Here is a 19308-nt window from a genome sequence, read left to right as displayed (position 1 = left end):
TCAGGGAAGCACTCTGATGTCTGAAACCAATATCAGTTTCTATGTGATATTATGAAATATATCTTCCTCTTAATTACAAGGTAATGTTTTCCTGATTTGTGCCCATCCTTCTACAAGTAACTTTTGATGGTGACATTTGAGAATGATGGAAACCGAGGAATCAACAGTGAGCTGTTTGTCTTGTTTATTAAACCATATGTGGAATCACTGAAGCTAAGACATTGTGACATTTATCACATTATGCCAAATGGCCTCAGATACAGTATTATATGAAGCACATCTCACAAAAAGAAACAACATCTGCATTTATTAAATAGACTGTTACCAAATTGGCTACTGTATTTCCAACTAGTTAACATATCTTCCTTATGAAAAGACAGTGAAAGGGATTTCAGGACAAAGATTTTCATGAATAAAATGTTATTTCAATGATGTACAGGAGGCTCAACATGAAAATGTATTTTTTGAGAGAGGTATCTTAGTATCATTTTGAAAGTTTCATAGGTGATATTAGAAGGAGACCAGTTATTAAATGCAAATTTTCCTCTCCTTCAAACCACTTACACATATTCACCATTGGCATAAAACAGAATGATGTTCCCTTATGACACTTGCTCCCTTTATGTCTCACATTACATGCTTTTTATTTTAATTGCTACAGCTGCTTTTTAGACATAGTGAGGCAGTTTTACCAAACCGCCATGGCTGTTTTATCGTACTAGGTAAAGAAGTGCCTGCTATATCTATCTTTAATGGGGAAAAACAAGCAGTTATTTCAAGCAGAATTATTCTGTAACATTATCATTTGGCCCTCCTATCCCAGATATGGATTTTCCTTGTTATGTACCTGTTCTTTAATATAGGGACTGAATACATTTTGTGAGCCTACAGCACTGTGAGGAAGAAGACACTCTTAACTCAACAGAGGTCTTGCAAGCAAATCAAAGCAAGCAAATCAAGCAGTTAATGTACTGGCATATTACTTTTGGTGTTATAATGATATTCCATTCAATAACATTCAGGTTTTCTTGATTGCAGTTCACTGGAATTACGTCACCAATGTTTGAACAAGATTGCGTGCTGTCTCTATTAAACCAATATAAAAACAAGCAGTTACCCCACTACAAAACTCAGAAAACAAATTGGTTAAATGCGCTGGCATTTCACTAAGTCATTAGTAACGAACAACAACACTATGAGCATAACTAACAAACTGAACATAAAATCTTTCTATCAACCAGCATGAGCTGAATAAAGCAGCGTCTAGTTGCATAATGATATTGACATTACTTATTGATCCCTATCTGACTGCTTGATGTTTTTATTCAGCCCCTGTATGTTTAATAGTCACTGTATATCAAAAGTCCTATAAACCTTTAACTGCTCTGGACGTATTAACATGCACGCCTTTGTCCCTGTGTTCTCTGAACGTGTTTATACGTGCCACCAGCCCTTCTACCTGGTATTCTGAATGTGTCTATGCATAGACACAGTCAGAGTACCAGGTAGAAGGACTGGTGGCATGCATAAACACATTCAGAGCACACAGGGACAGGTACAAAGGCGTGCGCATTAACGCGTCCAGAGCAGTTAAAGGGTTAAATATGGATAAAGTACATATTATTATTTGGAATGCATGTAACTGCCTGAAATGCTCATTTACAGCTGTATGCAACAGAATTTCTTTGTGACACTATGTCATAAAATCTGTTACACAGCACCAGTTCTTAGCACAAAGTCTATTTGTGAATATTGGCTCACAACAGCTTGGAGCATGCCATCCCTATTAGTGAACCAACTAGCCATTTCAATTGAAACAGTGAACAGCAATACAATAAGTGAAAGTAAAAAAATTTGATAGGGCACTCCTTTCGACTATTTATGATTATTTTCCAGCACAAACTGCTTTCAGCAGTCTGTCACTTCATCATACAGTGAATAACTAATCTGTTGTGGTATGCTTTGCCTCGCTATCTGCACCGGTGTGATTAGTGCTGTCCCCTCTGCCTCCCCTCCAGGCTACCCTCCGATGTCAGGAAGGCTTTTGCACAAATGTCTTTACTGTAGTCTACTGCAAGTAAGCAGGCAACCTGCCTGACATCTGCTGTCATCAAATGGGACTAAGAATAGAGCCCAAGACAATGGTGTAGGGAAGGAGTGCTTCCTCTCTGTACATGTTACTCTGTGCTTTGGTACAACCTCAGAACAGCTTTCAGTGGGCCAGCAAAGACACCACAATATGAAAATATTTGCTCAGTCAGGTAGCTCTTTCCCAGATCTTTCTGGCACTTGTCAACTGCTGCTTAGCCATGTTGACATCAATTTGGTCACAACTTTTATTGAATGGCATAGCAAACAAACAACTTTGATGGTTCAGTGCACCAACTGACAACAGATGTGATCTCTATTGTTACATACTGAGAATAATCTAAATAGCAGCAACTACATCAGACAAGTTTTAGGGTCCCTCTGGGAATTCGACATGTTATGTTGCAGTAGAAATAAAGCCTGGCCATGAGTGACATGGAATGTGAAAGCCTTCAAAGAATGGTGGTTGCCACTGCTTCAGTTTCCTGAACATTCTAATCAGATTGCTGCTGTTAACGAAGCCTTGAAGTTTGCACCATACCTGACTGTTGACAATGGCCTTGCTGGTGTACTTGGATTTCACACTGGATATTATTAGAATGTTAATGTTAGCTCACGACAGTCTTGTTATTTTAACACCTTATTTGAATGAGTAAAGGTAGTGAATGGTAGGTAACTTGTTTATTACAGTTCTCCCACAATCACATGTAGTGCTTTATGGGATTGCTTACAAATCACACAGAGAGACAGAAACATTTTGTAGCCTCTTTTTGGTTCAGTGCCACATGCAGCTTGTGCAGGAGTCACATTTTTGTAAACCCTTGTCACCAGTTTTGTAAAGACCTTGTCGCTGCTGCTGTGAAGGCCGAGTTGCCGCTGTTGTTACAGTTTTTTTGTGAGAGTGTGAAACAGCTTCTGGCACAGTACACCACTAAGACAATTTCTCCCTACCACTATTACACAGCTACGCCCCAGGGCCAGGTAACAGGATAGGAGAACAAAGTCACACAAATGAGTTAAAAAGGTTTACCTATCTTTGTGACTTGTTGACTGATTAAGTCTGCAACACTGCTCATAATATAACACAAAAATGGCTCTGAATGGCTAAGTACAAATAATCATAGATAAACTTCACAGTTCATAGCAAATAAATTTGTAACAACTGTCTGTTCACTTCTAAGAGTTCTCTAAATGATTTTCCCTCTCTCAGTCAGCCCTGGATGATGATCTATAACCAGGTGGGGGAGAGCGGCTATTCTAGCTTCCGAGTAGGCTTCTGTCCATTGTCATCCCACCATTGGTGAATTGTACTTGGCTGGCAATTGGCCTAGGCGAAGTCGATATCTTCATCCTCAGTGCCACCTGTGGTGCTGGTCAAACTCACACAAATAGTGAGCCTCTATGTGCTTTTGACCTGGGTGTGTCTTGTTCGGATGACACAGCACACATCATTCTGCATTTTCATTACCACAGCTTGTGTACAGTTATATAATACTAATTATTTATATGTTGGGCTGTAACTGTTCTGTGATATAAAGTTCATTGGCAGTTAACACATATCTCTCTTGGAGTTGTATATTAGTTTAAATATGGCTGGAATGTTTTTCATCATGAGGAGTGTTTCTGAGAAATTTCCTATATAATCAGATTAATGTAATAGTATGTGCATTGTTTGTTCTCAAATGGAAAGGCTCTTGATGTTGTGTGTGAATATCAAATGAAACCATGAGAAAATGCAAGAACTCTGTTTAATCAACTTCATTGTTCAAAGGTAGTTCAAGCTCTATTATATCAGTAACAATGACACAGTTCCTTTCCATGTATTTGTGCTAGCAATTAGTGGTTGATGTCCAGCTGAAAAGCAGTGTACACCATGTGTTACAAAAGATACAAGCGCATATAGTTCAAATATTTTATGAGGAAAGGGCATTCATTATTCCTTAAGCAATTTCAGAAACATGTCAATTTTCATCTAATCAGCTCTATTACAGATCCCAATGTTGTGTCCCCATTTGATTAGCAAAAGTTTTCCAGAAATTTTCTCAGACCTCATTTTCCTGGTACAAAATAAGTTATACTTAGGAGCAGCAGCAAGGTCAAGTAACTTCCCCATGGTCTCAGTCCTTCCTAATTCTCTGTCAGCAGAAATGGAAAGTCATGGGATAAATGGAAATTTTTGTTTTGTATCTGGCAAACCTTTGAAATGAAAGTAACAGCCACTGAATCATTGTTTCTGCTCTCAGTATGTCAAGCAAATCAGTTATTTCATTGCCACATAAACCATTTCATTGATTTACATCTGTTTCATAATTGTTATTTCAGTTTGAAGCTATTTGAACAGCGTTCACAGAAAAAATGGGAGAAAGACTTCATGGGCAGTTACAGAAGAAGAAAACAAAAGGGTTGAGATGGGAGAACTAATGCTCCCCACACCGGCTTTGGCTTCTCTGCAGTGTAGATGTAAAGAGCAAGAAGATTACTTTGTTTAATATTTTTTGTTGTGCAACAATAATTTAATTCCATCTCTGGTGCAGACAATTCTTACAAGGATGTAACACACCAGTGGATGAGTATCAGAAAGGTTTCACTTTTTTTTTGTTTTTGGTCATTGATTACTCTTCTTTCGAGTTATCAGTCTTATGACTGGTTTGATGTGGTCAGTCAGAAATTCCTCTCCTGCACTAACCTCTCCATCTCAGAGTAGCACTTGCACAATATGTCCTCAATTATTTGTTGGATATATTCAAATCCCTCTCTTCCCCTACAGTTTTTACCCTCTACAGTTCCCTCTAGGTCCACAGAACTTATTCCATGAAGCCATAACACATACCCTATCATCCTGTCCCTTCTTTTTGTCACTGTTTTTCATATGTTCCTTCCTTCACCAATTCTGCAGAGAACCTCCTCATTCCTTATCAGTCCAACATTTATAATGAATGTGTTAAAACAGAATACCAAGCAGTATTATATTGTGTGGAATTATTGTACATACAATAACATACTGCCTTGTTTGTTTTTAAGCAGTGATGCCAAGAACAAAAGTTATTGGAACTTAGTGGTTTGGGAAGACAAAAATTTGTTCCCTCAAATTCAGATTCTCATTGGACATGAAGTGCGAGAACCATAATACATTTTATTTGATGTACAAGTAATCATATCAAAAACAATAAATATAGCAGTCACTGGTTTGTAACAACATGAAAGCCTTTCTCTTTTTCAGTATTTTCATTTTTCAGTTTTAAAATGATTTTGTTACAGTCATAAACTGCTAAATTTTAACTATCAAGTGAAGCAAGGTCTTTGTTTTTGCCCACAATATGTTGCTATTATGTTTTTGAATTGATTGGTTTATGCAGGAAATTGTTTCTCAAAGCTTGTTGTGATCTATGGGAAGTTAATTGTATGTTTTGTTTCTTTGTTTTGTGTATCTACATTTACTCAGTGTTGGCTTCATGGTTTCGACACTGGTATCTACGTACGAAAGATTCTTCTTATACAAACTTTTTCCCATGTTGGTCACATAAGAAATATAATGGAAATTCTGCTGTTACCAAGTGGCTAAAGATATCCTCTGCAGAGTATTAGTAGCAGTAGTGATACTAGTAGTAGTATTAGGGAATAGGAATTGAGAATTTGGAGTTATCAGGAGAATTCTGGCATCTATAACAACTTGGCTTGACAGAATACATCAGTGTAACACGGAAACTGACTGCAAGGATTGTGACAGGCACTCTTGTTTCCCCTTTGGATTTCAGTATCAATATGGACCCCGCAACTGATATAGAAATTGTTAGTTTATTGACTCACATGGGCAATGCCCATTTTGGCTGCCAAAGCTGCAACATGGGTGTGAAATTGGTGCATAACAACCCTCCTTGTGTGCTTGTAGTCCATGTAGGATGGTACTGAATTGTTACACTAGCTCACAACAATCTTGACATTCTTACACTTGCTTTGAAAGATCGAGATTCTCTGTTGGCCACTATGCACACTATTTTGTTGTACATGCAGACACACAAAAGGTGGTAATGACAATTGTACTCTGTCACTGTGTGTGCATTATGGACACATGATTTCTTGACTTGTGGCAGCAGCAGTGAGAGCCGCAACAAGAGTAGCTCCAGAAGCAGTTACTGTACCATCAGAAACAACATATGTCACAGTAAATGAAGAAACAAACAGCATTATTGTAACAATGGTTTAACAAAAGGCTTTAACATTGTCTCTTCTACCAATGCCATTTAGCAGTTTCGACAAGTGTAACTAGACTGAGGTTATAATTTCATGATGGTTCCTTCTTTACTGGAAGTTAATGAGGTTGCTGATACTAGATCTAATAGTGCCCTATTTCTGTCTTCCTGTAATCATTTGTACAAAGTGATCCACAGTTTACGGAAGGTCAGTCAGTCATTGCCAACGTCCAGTGTCTCAACCACAAATGAAAATTTATTTATAAAGAGTGTAAAGTGTCATATGGGATTTTTTATCAGTGATGTGGTTTGTTTCATTTCTGACTATAAAATTCTGTTCGAGGCTGTCACCTTTCTGAACCCGACTCTCCACAACTTTACCCACATTGCAAAATTGTTTGAAATAGTGTCACCAGCACAGTGAGCATCCGGTAATGATACAGAATAGCAAAATTTACTAGTCAGTATGGGATGCTTCATTCACTGGGTAGCAACAGTTTGTCATTCTGTCAAAGAGACATGCATAAGAAGTTGTAAATGGGACTACTTTCTCTCCCATTTGGCACAAGCAGCATCAGTAACAGGCTGGCCCTCCTCAATGTTGCTTCCAGTGTCATAATTCTAGTAGTAGACAACACTCAATAAAGTTGCGTAAATTGTGCCCAGAGTACTACAGTAAGTGTGGTTGGTGTCACTTTCCCACATCATGATGCAATGTTCTGTGCCCCCTATAGGTTAATTAGTTAGTTACTTGCTTATTCCATGGACCATTATTACAGCCCCTTTTCATGAAGGGTAACGAGTATATTACACAACAGTTTCTCACTGAAAAATTTGGCAACATGCTGGCCATTTACAGGATAGCCAAAAGCTGTCTATTTGCTTTTTTTTTTTTTTTTTCGAAGCCTATAAATACAGTGACAATATCGAATCTCTCTTTCTCTTAAAGACCACACACCTACATAAACAACCTCACCATGTCATTACACATTCATAAATTCTTCTATGGAGGAGAAGGAGTTATCAAGGAGACATGATTTCAGTTTCTAGTTGTATTTAATTTTATTATCTAGTAAAATCTTGACATCACCAGGTGAGCGGTCAAAGATTATTATGCTTGAATTCGTAATTCCTTTCTGTGCCACAATGAGGCTCACGTAAGCCATTTCTCCTTTTAGTGTTATAAAATGACTTTTAAAGCTGTTTTCAAACTGTGATTGATTGTTGACAACAAATTTTGTACGTGAGAAAATGTACTGTGAATGTGTTGTCTACAGGAGGTTCTAGAGTTGCCATCACACATTACCCTTACTACACACTTCTGTGCAACAAACACTTATCTCCTCTATTGTGAATTACCCCAGGATATGAAACCAGAAGACATTAGTGAACGGGAATATCCTTTAAACATTTTTGTCTCCAAAATCTGATATTATCCATAACACAAAAGTTGCACATCAGAGTAAGGGAGTCACTGCTAAATACAAGCAAAGATGAATACAACGACGCCAAAACTCAGTTAGAGATTAACGGTGTAGAAGAATCCCACGATGCAGGCGTGGAGTCATTTGAACTTTGAAGACTTGTGCTTAGATTTAGGGGTAGTATTAATCTCACGCTAGGTGAAGAGAGCCCTACGTCATAGTGAGGTAGGCACGCGTCATCACGAGTTTCACGAGTTGTCCTATCGACTGTTGTGTGCATTCTGTATATATCGACTGTTGTGTGCGTCTTGAATCTGCATTGTAATTTGTTTATGTGCTTTCATTGTCCTATTGTCCTGTTTTGCTAGCGTGTACGTCGTTCTGTACATGGGCTCTAACGGAGATGAGAGAACTTTCGAGCAGATCCATGAAGATGGTATGAAAGATTTCACTGTCTTTCTTAGTTGATTTACAACATGAAGGCAAAATTAAATGGAACAAGATGGTTTAATGTTTCTAGCAACATTCGGAATTATCTTCAGAACCACTTCAATTTCTTAGGTTAACGTTTGTGCCCACATGAATTATGTACAATTCATTGGATTTCATAAAAATACGAAACACTTTAATTTCTTCCTATTTCATGTTTTTATCCACATGATTTATTCAATATTAATCGGATTGAAAACATGACTAGACTCTTTTTTAACTTTCGTTATGGTTATGATTCCTTCAGTCAGATATTCGTTACGTTCATGAAACACACAATAACATCCCACATTCTTTAGATTGCAGATTAATAATTAATTACTTCACTTTTCTGTCGACACGATTTATGCACGATTCATCGGATTTAAAAAGAATGACAAGCTTTTTTTTTATTTCGTTATGGCTCCTTCGCTCAGACATTAATTATGTTCAAAAATACACAATAACATCGCAAACTGTTGGGATTACATTTAACAGTTTATTCAGCTGGGATGAGCATATCACACAACTCCTGCCACTTCGTTTGTACACATGTATTTACATTTAGCTTTGACGTTATCGGTACAACTGCAAAGATCGATATGCGTACCCATTTAGTCGATTTAGGTTATTTACGTCACGATGACGTAGCGTTACGTCATTATGACGTAGGGTTCTCCTCACCTAGCGTGAGATGAATGCTACCCAACGAGTTAAAATTTCATAGAGTGGCTATAGGTCCGCCATGTTTGAAGCAAATTGAAGTTCTGGCCGCCATGTTTTCTTTAGTCAAGGCATTCGTCTGCTGTGTCCCACCCCCTTGTAACTGCGTTTGACTTACTTGAAATAGCCCATACTAGCTTTATTTTTTCTAAAACAAGCAATAGACAGCAGTGATTTCAGTGTACACTGACAGCAAAAAGGGATGTTTTTGTCGAAATATGGCTAAACTTTTCTTTGTAGATAATACTACAAGACAACTCAAATAAGTCTGTCCATCCACTGTAACGTTACTTGTTGCCCATAAATTAATGCAATTAGAGCAGGTCCCACCAGAATATTACGGTGAAACTTCTAAACATGCTGTGGTTAACTATTAGAAACAGTAACGGGCGCAGAAATAAGATATTTTTGTCGCTATTTCAAAGTAAACAGTCAAAGCCTCAAAAACCAGTACACTGTGAACGAGAATTTATTTGAAATATGTGTTACAAGTAGTTAACACAAGCATAGTAATTCAATAACAAAGTCGAAGCGTTCTTGGGTGGGGTAATTTCACAAATTTTCGTAAGTAGCTGTATGCCTTGGCAGAATAAAAGTGTAGGGTCAGGGCAAATTTCCTTATTTGCTGAGAATAATGGCATACTTTAGCACTGCACTGAAGTTCCAATAGCTCCTTCAACAAACCAACTACATGTTCACTGTTTAACATATCAGAAACTGAACTACATAGCCTTCTTCTCAAACCAGCAACTAAAGTCTGTAACTGCACTATTATTCTTTTGTGTCGTACACTAAGTTGCTTCATTTGCTTTATCCGCTTCTTTAGTCGCACATTCTCTGCTTGTACTCTGTTATATTGTGTTCTCAACTTCTTAGGGCTTGGTAGACAGTAATTGTGGTCAGCAGAAATAGATGTGGGTCCGACAGGCACTGAAAGAATGTAGTTACATCATAAGTTTATAACAGAGTTACATCATAACATTATAATAGAAAGTATGTATTTCAAAGTAATAAGAACACGGAGTAAAATTAAATTATTGACTTACTTTGTGCTAATGATGTCACTGTAACAGCACTATCTTGCAAATTGTCGAAAGATCGCTTTCTGGGTTGTGGTCGTAATACTTTATCTTGCTTTTGTAAATGTGGTGGAAAGTTAAAGAAAGTAGGTACTGGTTTTGACAAAAGGCGCCTCTAGACATTTGTGTGGTACATATATTTCTCTTCAAAATGAGCTGAACAGAGGTAACTGGCTGTAGTAGGAAACCAGTTTTCTCGGTTCTTTTTGTAATTTCCTTATCTTTTAAAGGAAATCTGTAATCAACGATAAATAAATTACTTCCTGCATTTGTCTTAAGCATAATTACAGTTCCAATGCAAATGACTCTTTAATAAACATTAAAAAACGTGTGTCGTATTTCGGTACTAATATACTTACTCATAATATGAAATATTTGTTGTTTTATCGCTGCGATTTGTGCAGTTGAACGCTGAACACACTGCAGGCATGTTGACTTTATATTTTGTAACAAAAAAGTCAACTAGAAAAGTTAAATATTGCAGTAATATCACAACAGCTGACACACTTCCAACACAAACAACAGTAACGCTTTCCTAATGTTTTGACTAAGGAGAACATGGCGGCCGAGTTAGCGTTGGTTGCCGCTAGGAGCGCTGTAACTAGTATCTCAGCCACTCTATGAAATTTTAACTCGTTGATGCTACCCAACGAGTTAAAATTTCATAGAGTGGCTGAGATACTAGTTACAGCGCTCCTAGCGGCAACCAACGCTAACTCGGCCGCCATGTTCTCCTTAGTCAAAACATTAGGAAAGCGTTACTGTTGTTTGTGTTGGAAGTGTGTCAGCTGTTGTGATATTACTGCAATATTTAACTTTTCTAGTTGACTTTTTTGTTACAAAATATAAAGTCAACATGCCTGCAGTGTGTTCAGCGTTCAACTGCACAAATCGCAGCGATAAAACAACAAATATTTCATATTATGAGTAAGTATATTAGTACCGAAATACGACACACGTTTTTTAATGTTTATTAAAGAGTCATTTGCATTGGAACTGTAATTATGCTTAAGACAAATGCAGGAAGTAATTTATTTATCGTTGATTACAGATTTCCTTTAAAAGATAAGGAAATTACAAAAAGAACCGAGAAAACTGGTTTCCTACTACAGCCAGTTACCTCTGTTCAGCTCATTTTGAAGAGAAATATATGTACCACACAAATGTCTAGAGGCGCCTTTTGTCAAAACCAGTACCTACTTTCTTTAACTTTCCACCACATTTACAAAAGCAAGATAAAGTATTACGACCACAACCCAGAAAGCGATCTTTCGACAATTTGCAAGATAGTGCTGTTACAGTGACATCATTAGCACAAAGTAAGTCAATAATTTAATTTTACTCCGTGTTCTTATTACTTTGAAATACATACTTTCTATTATAATGTTATGATGTAACTCTGTTATAAACTTATGATGTAACTACATTCTTTCAGTGCCTGTCGGACCCACATCTATTTCTGCTGACCACAATTACTGTCTACCAAGCCCTAAGAAGTTGAGAACACAATATAACAGAGTACAAGCAGAGAATGTGCGACTAAAGAAGCGGATAAAGCAAATGAAGCAACTTAGTGTACGACACAAAAGAATAATAGTGCAGTTACAGACTTTAGTTGCTGGTTTGAGAAGAAGGCTATGTAGTTCAGTTTCTGATATGTTAAACAGTGAACATGTAGTTGGTTTGTTGAAGGAGCTATTGGAACTTCAGTGCAGTGCTAAAGTATGCCATTATTCTCAGCAAATAAGGAAATTTGCCCTGACCCTACACTTTTATTCTGCCAAGGCATACAGCTACTTACGAAAATTTGTGAAATTACCCCACCCAAGAACGCTTCGACTTTGTTATTGAATTACTATGCTTGTGTTAACTACTTGTAACACATATTTCAAATAAATTCTCGTTCACAGTGTACTGGTTTTTGAGGCTTTGACTGTTTACTTTGAAATAGCGACAAAAATATCTTATTTCTGCGCCCGTTACTGTTTCTAATAGTTAACCACAGCATGTTTAGAAGTTTCACCGTAATATTCTGGTGGGACCTGCTCTAATTGCATTAATTTATGGGCAACAAGTAACGTTACAGTGGATGGACAGACTTATTTGAGTTGTCTTGTAGTATTATCTACAAAGAAAAGTTTAGCCATATTTCGACAAAAACATCCCTTTTTGCTGTCAGTGTACACTGAAATCACTGCTGTCTATTGCTTGTTTTAGAAAAAATAAAGCTAGTATGGGCTATTTCAAGTAAGTCAAACGCAGTTACAAGGGGGTGGGACACAGCAGACGAATGCCTTGACTAAAGAAAACATGGCGGCCAGAACTTCAATTTGCTTCAAACATGGCGGACCTATAGCCACTCTATGAAATTTTAACTCGTTGATGCTACCCTAGATTTAGAATCAAAGATAGCGACACTACTCCACTCAAATGTTGTGTTACCACCAGGTCTGCCAGTTCATGCAGTGCACGTGAAATAGAGCTCCCAGCAATTGCATTAACGAAATTCCATGGTAACATAGCAGAATTCATGCATTTCTTCGATACCTTTGAAGCAATAGTCATTAGCAACGAAGCCTTAACTGATGTCCAGCGATATGATTGTTTATCATCATGTTGTCTGGTGAACCTTGTAAGCTGGTTGAAAACCTACCGGTTACATAAAGTAAGATTGTATGGGATTTGATCGTTGAAAGGTATAACAAACCCAAGTTAATTGTTGATTTGCATGTAAAAGAACTACTGAATCTCACGTCAAAGCTGAATCTACTAGGGACTTACAGATGTTAATTAATCAGCTAATAAGAAATCTGAACACGATTAGGGTAATGCAGGTCGGCATTCCATGGCATGAAATATTGCTCTCGCTTATTTCGTTGGCTCACATTAGTGTGACTCTGAGGAAACAGTGGGAATGTAAAACAGCTGACACCACATTTCCTCGTCTGAAAGATATGGTGGCATTTCTAGAAACAAGGTCAGATGTTAAGAGCTCATTCATCCGGACAAAATGCTGCTCCAGTCCAAGCAGCCGGCCGCAGAAGGGTACAGTTTTCGACGTACATTTCTCGCGAGTGCTCCCGACTGTGCGTTCTGTAACCCAACGCATAAGCTAAGTAGGTGTCCTACGTTCAAATATAGCGACACTGCTAGCAGAATAGACCTCGTGAACAGACAAAAACTTTGTTTCAGCTGTATGGGCTCGAATCATAGGCAGAAGGAATGCCGTGCTGGCAACTGCCTCATTTGTAACAGGCACAACAACACATTATTGCACAAGGAACAAGTCAGCAATAGTGACAGTAAAAACCAAGAAACGGATATACAACAAGAGCAAACATACAACACAGTGAAAGGAGGCCACCATCGTGAAGAAGTATTTTTATCTACTGGATTTGTATACATCGCCGACAAAAATAGGAAGGGGTACAAACGCAGGGCAATTCTTGACGGTGCCTCACAAATGAACTTTATATCTAGGAGCTTAGCGGATTGGGTGGGACTATAGCTCAGTCGGCATTCTATACCAATGAGTGGCATCAGCGATGTTCAAATAGTAGAATCGTCGCACGTTTGCAGTGTGTACATTTCATCAAAAGTTGCTGATTACGGCACACATACTGTCTGTGCATTACTACAGCGTATAACAGGGCCACTCCCAACAGCATCCCTTGAAGCCTCCACCTGGCAGCTTCCTAAGCACGTAAGGTTAGCAGACCCATCATTTAATAAACCTGGTGAGATTGATCTTCTGCTTAGAGCATCGATTTTTTTAACGTATTGCAGCCTGATCAACTGGAAAGAGATAACCACCCAACCTTACAGGAAACATCATTTGGTTGGGTTGTGTCAGGAAAGATACCTCCGCATTCAGTAAGTCCAATGCTCGAGTAGTGCTGTCACGCCTTGCACGCAATACCAACCTTAACATTCAGATCGAAAGGTTCTGGGAGCAATAAGAGATTAAGTCTGTTTCGGTGCACACAAAAAAAGAGCTATTATGTGAGGAGCATTTCGCAAAAACCATTCAGAGGAACGCAAATGATAAATTAATGTTGAAAGTGTCAGCGAAAGATAGTCATGTAACACTGGGAGAGTCCGTAAATAATGCTACATGCTGCTTACAACTCTTAGAGAGAAGGCTACAGCGACAGACAGAATTAAGGGCACAGTATGTCAGTTTTATGAGAGAATATGAAGATTTGGGTCGTATGGAACTGATGACCACAGATAGGGAGAACTGCATGTATTACAGGCCACGTCACACAGTGCTTAAAGAATCAAGCAGTACTACTAAACTTCGAGTAGTTTTTAATGCCTTAGCATAGACATCATCGAACATTTCCCTCAATGACATCTTGATGGTTGGACCAACAGTACAAGATGACTTACACACAATTGATCTGCGTTTCCAAACACGCATATACTTCTGACATTACGAAAATGTATAGAAAGATTGAAGTCGGAAAGGTAGATCAAGATATGCAAAGAATTCCATGGCGTGAGTCTTCCAACGAACCAATCAAGGCTTATCGTTTAACAACAGTAGCTTATGGTACAGCAGCAGCGCCCTTTTTAGCAACAAAATGTCTATTACAACTAGCAGAAGATAACAACATACTCAAGGCTGCAAACACGTTAGAAAGGGATTATTATCTAGACGATGTTTTGAGCGTTGCTGACACCGTAGAGGAGGCACTCAGTCTGCAGGAAGAGCTTATTATATTACTTCACAGCGGAGGGTTTCCTCTTCGTAAATGGTGTGCACACGATTCAGGATTGCTGGGAAACATCCCTCCTGAACATCGTGAAGCACAAATACTGTGGAGTCTGGGCAATGAGCATCAAGAAACAGTGAAGACTTTGGGTCTGTTGTGGCATCCTCATAGTGATATCTTCCAATTCTTAGCCACTGATGCACAAAACAGTAACGCAAGCTGGACTAAAGGGCGTACACTTTCTCAGGTTGCCTGCATATTCGATCCAATGGATCTTCTGAGACCAGTGGTAGTGACTTGCAAGGTGTTTCTACAACACCTTTGACAAAGCAAATAGAATGGGGTAGGCCGTCACCAGATGACCTGAAGACACTGTGGGAAGAGGTAAGTAACCCATCTTATCTTCACTGAATAGCATTCATATGGAACGAAGAGTGATCAGCAAGGAATAAAGTGGCTGGAACTACATGGATTCTCAGATGCCTCCGAGCAAGCATATGGGCCCTGCATTTATCTTAGAATTATCTGTGAAGGAAATAATTTCTCAATCAAGCTTTAAACTTCTAAATCCAGAGTAGCACCAATCAAGCAAATATCACTGCCAAGACTTGAATTTTGCGCAGCTCTACTACTGGCTAGATTAATGGAGATGGTTAAATCTGGACTACAAATGGAGAAGGTTAAATCTGGACTACAAATGGAGAAGGTTAAATCTGGGCTACACTTAAACATCGCCAAAACTTACTTTTGGACAGTTTCTACTGTTGTCTTAGCGTGGTTGGCGAAAGAACCAACGTCATGAAAAAGTTTGTTGGAAATCGTGTCTCTGAAATCCAGCAACTCTCTGCAGTGGAAGACTGGAACCACGTATCCTCTAAGAGTAATCCTACTGACATCATTTCGCGAGAAATTGCATCATAACAACTAGGCGACAGTAAGCTGTGGTGGACAGGTCCTTGCTGCCTCCATCATCCACCATCAGCATGGGCTGTTAACGCCATGAAGTATGCAGAGGAATCAGCTGATGCACCAGAGAAACATATTCAACATGATTGCTTACTCGCAACTATTTGCATTGTGAATGAGATAGCCCAGCATTATTCTTCATGGTCAAAACTGCAAAGAGTTAGGGCGTATGTGCTGAGGTATGTAAACAATCTTAATTGGCAACCCACCAAGAGGTACAGTGGAAACCTAACAGCAGAACTTCATACAGCATCGAAGGCAATCATTCGTATGGTGCAACAGAAAGACCACTACAAGGCAACTGAAGAACTACAACATGGCCGACCAAACCCTAAGAAAAGCAAACTGAACTCAGTTCATTATGGCAAGGCAAGAACTTCCTTCAGTGCATACAGAGCAAAGCAGACCTTTCCTTAATTGTGGGGTTGACTGTGGAGGGCCACTAAACGTAAGGACTGGAGAAAAGAGGAGCAAAACTAGGACAAAGGTCTACATTGCCTTGTTCGTTTGCATGGCAACAAAGGCAGTACACATCGAGTTTGTCACTGATTTGTCCTCCCAAGCTTTCCTTGCTCCTCTTCGAAGATTCATTTCACAACGAGGCGTCTGCACAATCGTGTACAGTGACAATGGGAAGACGTTTGTGGGTGCAAGGAATGAGCTGAATGAACTGCATAAACTGTTCAGCTGTCAGTTTCACACAACGAAAATCCAGAAGACCAGAACTATGTATCGCAGAGTGGTATACACTAGCATTTTATCCCGCCCCATGCCCTGCATTTTGGTGGTCTGTGGGAAGCAGGCAAAATCCATCAAGACACATTTGAAGAGAGTCGAGGGAAACCAAGTGCTGACTTTTGAAGAATTATACACACTTCTAGCACAAACTGAAGCATATTTGAATTCCCGACCCATTACACAACTTCCTGACAACCCAGATGAATTCTCATACCTTCCTCCAGTCCATTTTCTTATTGGTGAACACTTAACAACTATCCCAGAGCCGGGCTTGCTTTCAGAGCCATCATCCAGGTTGTCAAGATGGCAGCTCATCCAGCACTGCAAGCAGCACATATGGAAACGATGATCAAAGGACTACCTATCACAACTACAACAGAGAACTAAATGGTCATCAACAAAGGACAATCTTCAATCAGGTACCGTGGTTCTCCTGAAGGAAAACAATTTGCCACCCCTTGTGTGGCGGTCTGGGGTTGTTGGTACACACCCCACTCCTGATGGTATGGTACAAGTTGTTTCAGTGTACACAGCAACGGGAACTTATAAACGACCTCTGTCGAAGATCTTGTTCCACAGGAAACATAGACTCTAGTGCACTATTACAACTGAAGTGTTTCTTTTGTTTACAGTGGACAAGATTAATTCAATCACTTTATTTCCTTGTTTGTTCAGTGTAACTTGTGCTGCATGTCATTATTTGTATTTGTGTAATTTATATGAATAGGTGGTAATTTATATAAATTAGTTACATAAATTATATAAATTGGACACTCGTTCCAGATAAGAATTTTTTCTTCCGGCCGTCCACACAAGTCATGGCCAGAACCGGCCGGGACAGGGGAGACGGGCCTTGCAACAAGTGTGTGCTTTAGTCTGGACTGTGGAAAGAGCGAGGCAGCGAAGAATTATGACGCGTTTTGAGGCTGCCTACAGTCCCATTTTATTTGTTGATGCCTCATTCATTACCTCTAATGGTATGGCCAGGCCTTCTGCACTTAAGAGTTGCATGTGTTGTGCTCTATATCAGTGATAGTCCATTACAGAGAACTAGCATCTAACTGTCAAGAAATTTTATATTTATTTTCAGATGTTGCAGTTTCTCCATTAGGCTTGATTATAATATTTGCGTCATCTGTAGAGAGAACTATTGATGATTCTTCGATATGTGATGGCAGATCATTTATGTACTACAAGAACAAGAGCGGTCCCATTACCAAATCATGTGGCACTCCTGTAGCGATTATTTCTCATGTTGAAGGTGCTGCTTCGTTATGTGCAGTCCCTGGATTTCTTAATGTCACAGTCTACATCCTTTTCGTTACATAGGATGAAAATCAGTTACCATCCAGTACTCAGATAGTTGAACTTCTCTAGGAGAATATTGTGAACCATGCAATCATATTATTTTGCTGAGTAGCATGAAATAGAAGCTGGCAAGATTTTTTCATTTAAACTGTGTATAATCTGATTTCTGAAAGGAAAATTTAATTTTTTGTAGAGAACCATATTGAAACTGAAATTCAGACAAAGTATCGTATTTTGAGAGAGATGTGATATGATTCTTGCATACATCAATTTCCACTACCATCAAGAATGAGGTAGGTGGTGATGATTAATATTTGTGTTACTATCTTTCCTTTAAAGGTGTCTGACAAAGGCATATTTCATTCTCTATGATAGTGATGTATCGTGTACGTGACTGAATACATCGTATATACGCGAGGAATGATATTTTCGTCTTGTACTTCAGATGTTATCAACTCAATGAGAGTTCTTAATGTTTTTGACTGAGTGTGGAGTAATTGTAATTTGCTTGTATTTATGTGGGAGGATGACTGTCATTTTGTTGTTAGGAAAGGCAAAGGCAACAGAAAGACAGTTGTGACGTTGCACTTGATAGTGGAAGTAAAAGTTAAGAAAAATCTAGACATGTTCGCTGGACTGATGCCTAGAAAACATGTTCAACAGTGTAAGCTGGAGCAAGATGCCCGGAACTCTGAAAAAACAGAAGTAAGCTTAGGGTTCAAAAAATGGTTCAAATGGCTCTGAGCACTATGGGACTTAACTACTGAGGTCATCAGTCTCCTAAGCTTAGGGAAAGATGGGTAATATACAATACTAGTGAATATGGCAATGTTTCGAAGTTGCTAAACATGTATGGGAACTGATACATGTCCTAATTTCCTTCTTTCCCCTCTATCTGTCCATCTCCTCCTTCATTCCCTATATGTCTATTTCCTCCCCCCTCTCTGTCAGTATCTTATTAACGTCCTATGTCCCAAGTTCGAACCCTATCACTGCTTAAATGTTGGAAAAAAATCATGAGCATTGGCAGCTGAAGACTTCTGACATAACTTATCAGTGAGTGCTGAGAAGCAGACAGAGGTTCAGGGCATTCTCTTGCCCTTGGGGTGGGAAAATGCCCCTGAAGGCGGAAGGATCAGTAATGCTCAATGGCATGAGGCTGCAGAAGGCAAAGGAAACCATTGCATTAAAGACACATAATATGTATCCACAGGACATGTGGCCTGTAATTGAAAAAAGGACATGATGATCTCTCCATTGGCAAAAGATTCCAGAATAGTTCTCTGGAGGGGACTGCCAAGGGGAAGGTCACCATGAGAAAAAGGCTAATTAACCAGTGGAAGGATAATGTTCTACAAGTCAGTGTGTGCAATGTCAGAAGTGTGATTGTGGTAGGCATGGTAGAAAATCTGAAAAGGGAACTGCAAAGGTGCTGTCTAGATATAGTGGGGTAAATAAAATTAAATGGAAAGAAGACTAATATTTCTTGTCAAATGACTATAGGGTAATATCAACAATAGCAGAGACACATCTGTGAAGTGTTTACAAAAAAGTGTACGCAAATGTGTAGTGATACGGATGACCAGGGTGGGGAAACCAATGTGTG

This window comes from Schistocerca piceifrons, chromosome 2 (assembly GCF_021461385.2).
Source record: "Schistocerca piceifrons isolate TAMUIC-IGC-003096 chromosome 2, iqSchPice1.1, whole genome shotgun sequence".
NCBI classification, from domain to species: Eukaryota; Metazoa; Arthropoda; class Insecta; order Orthoptera; family Acrididae; genus Schistocerca; species Schistocerca piceifrons.
Note: the sequence above shows the minus strand (reverse complement) of the source record.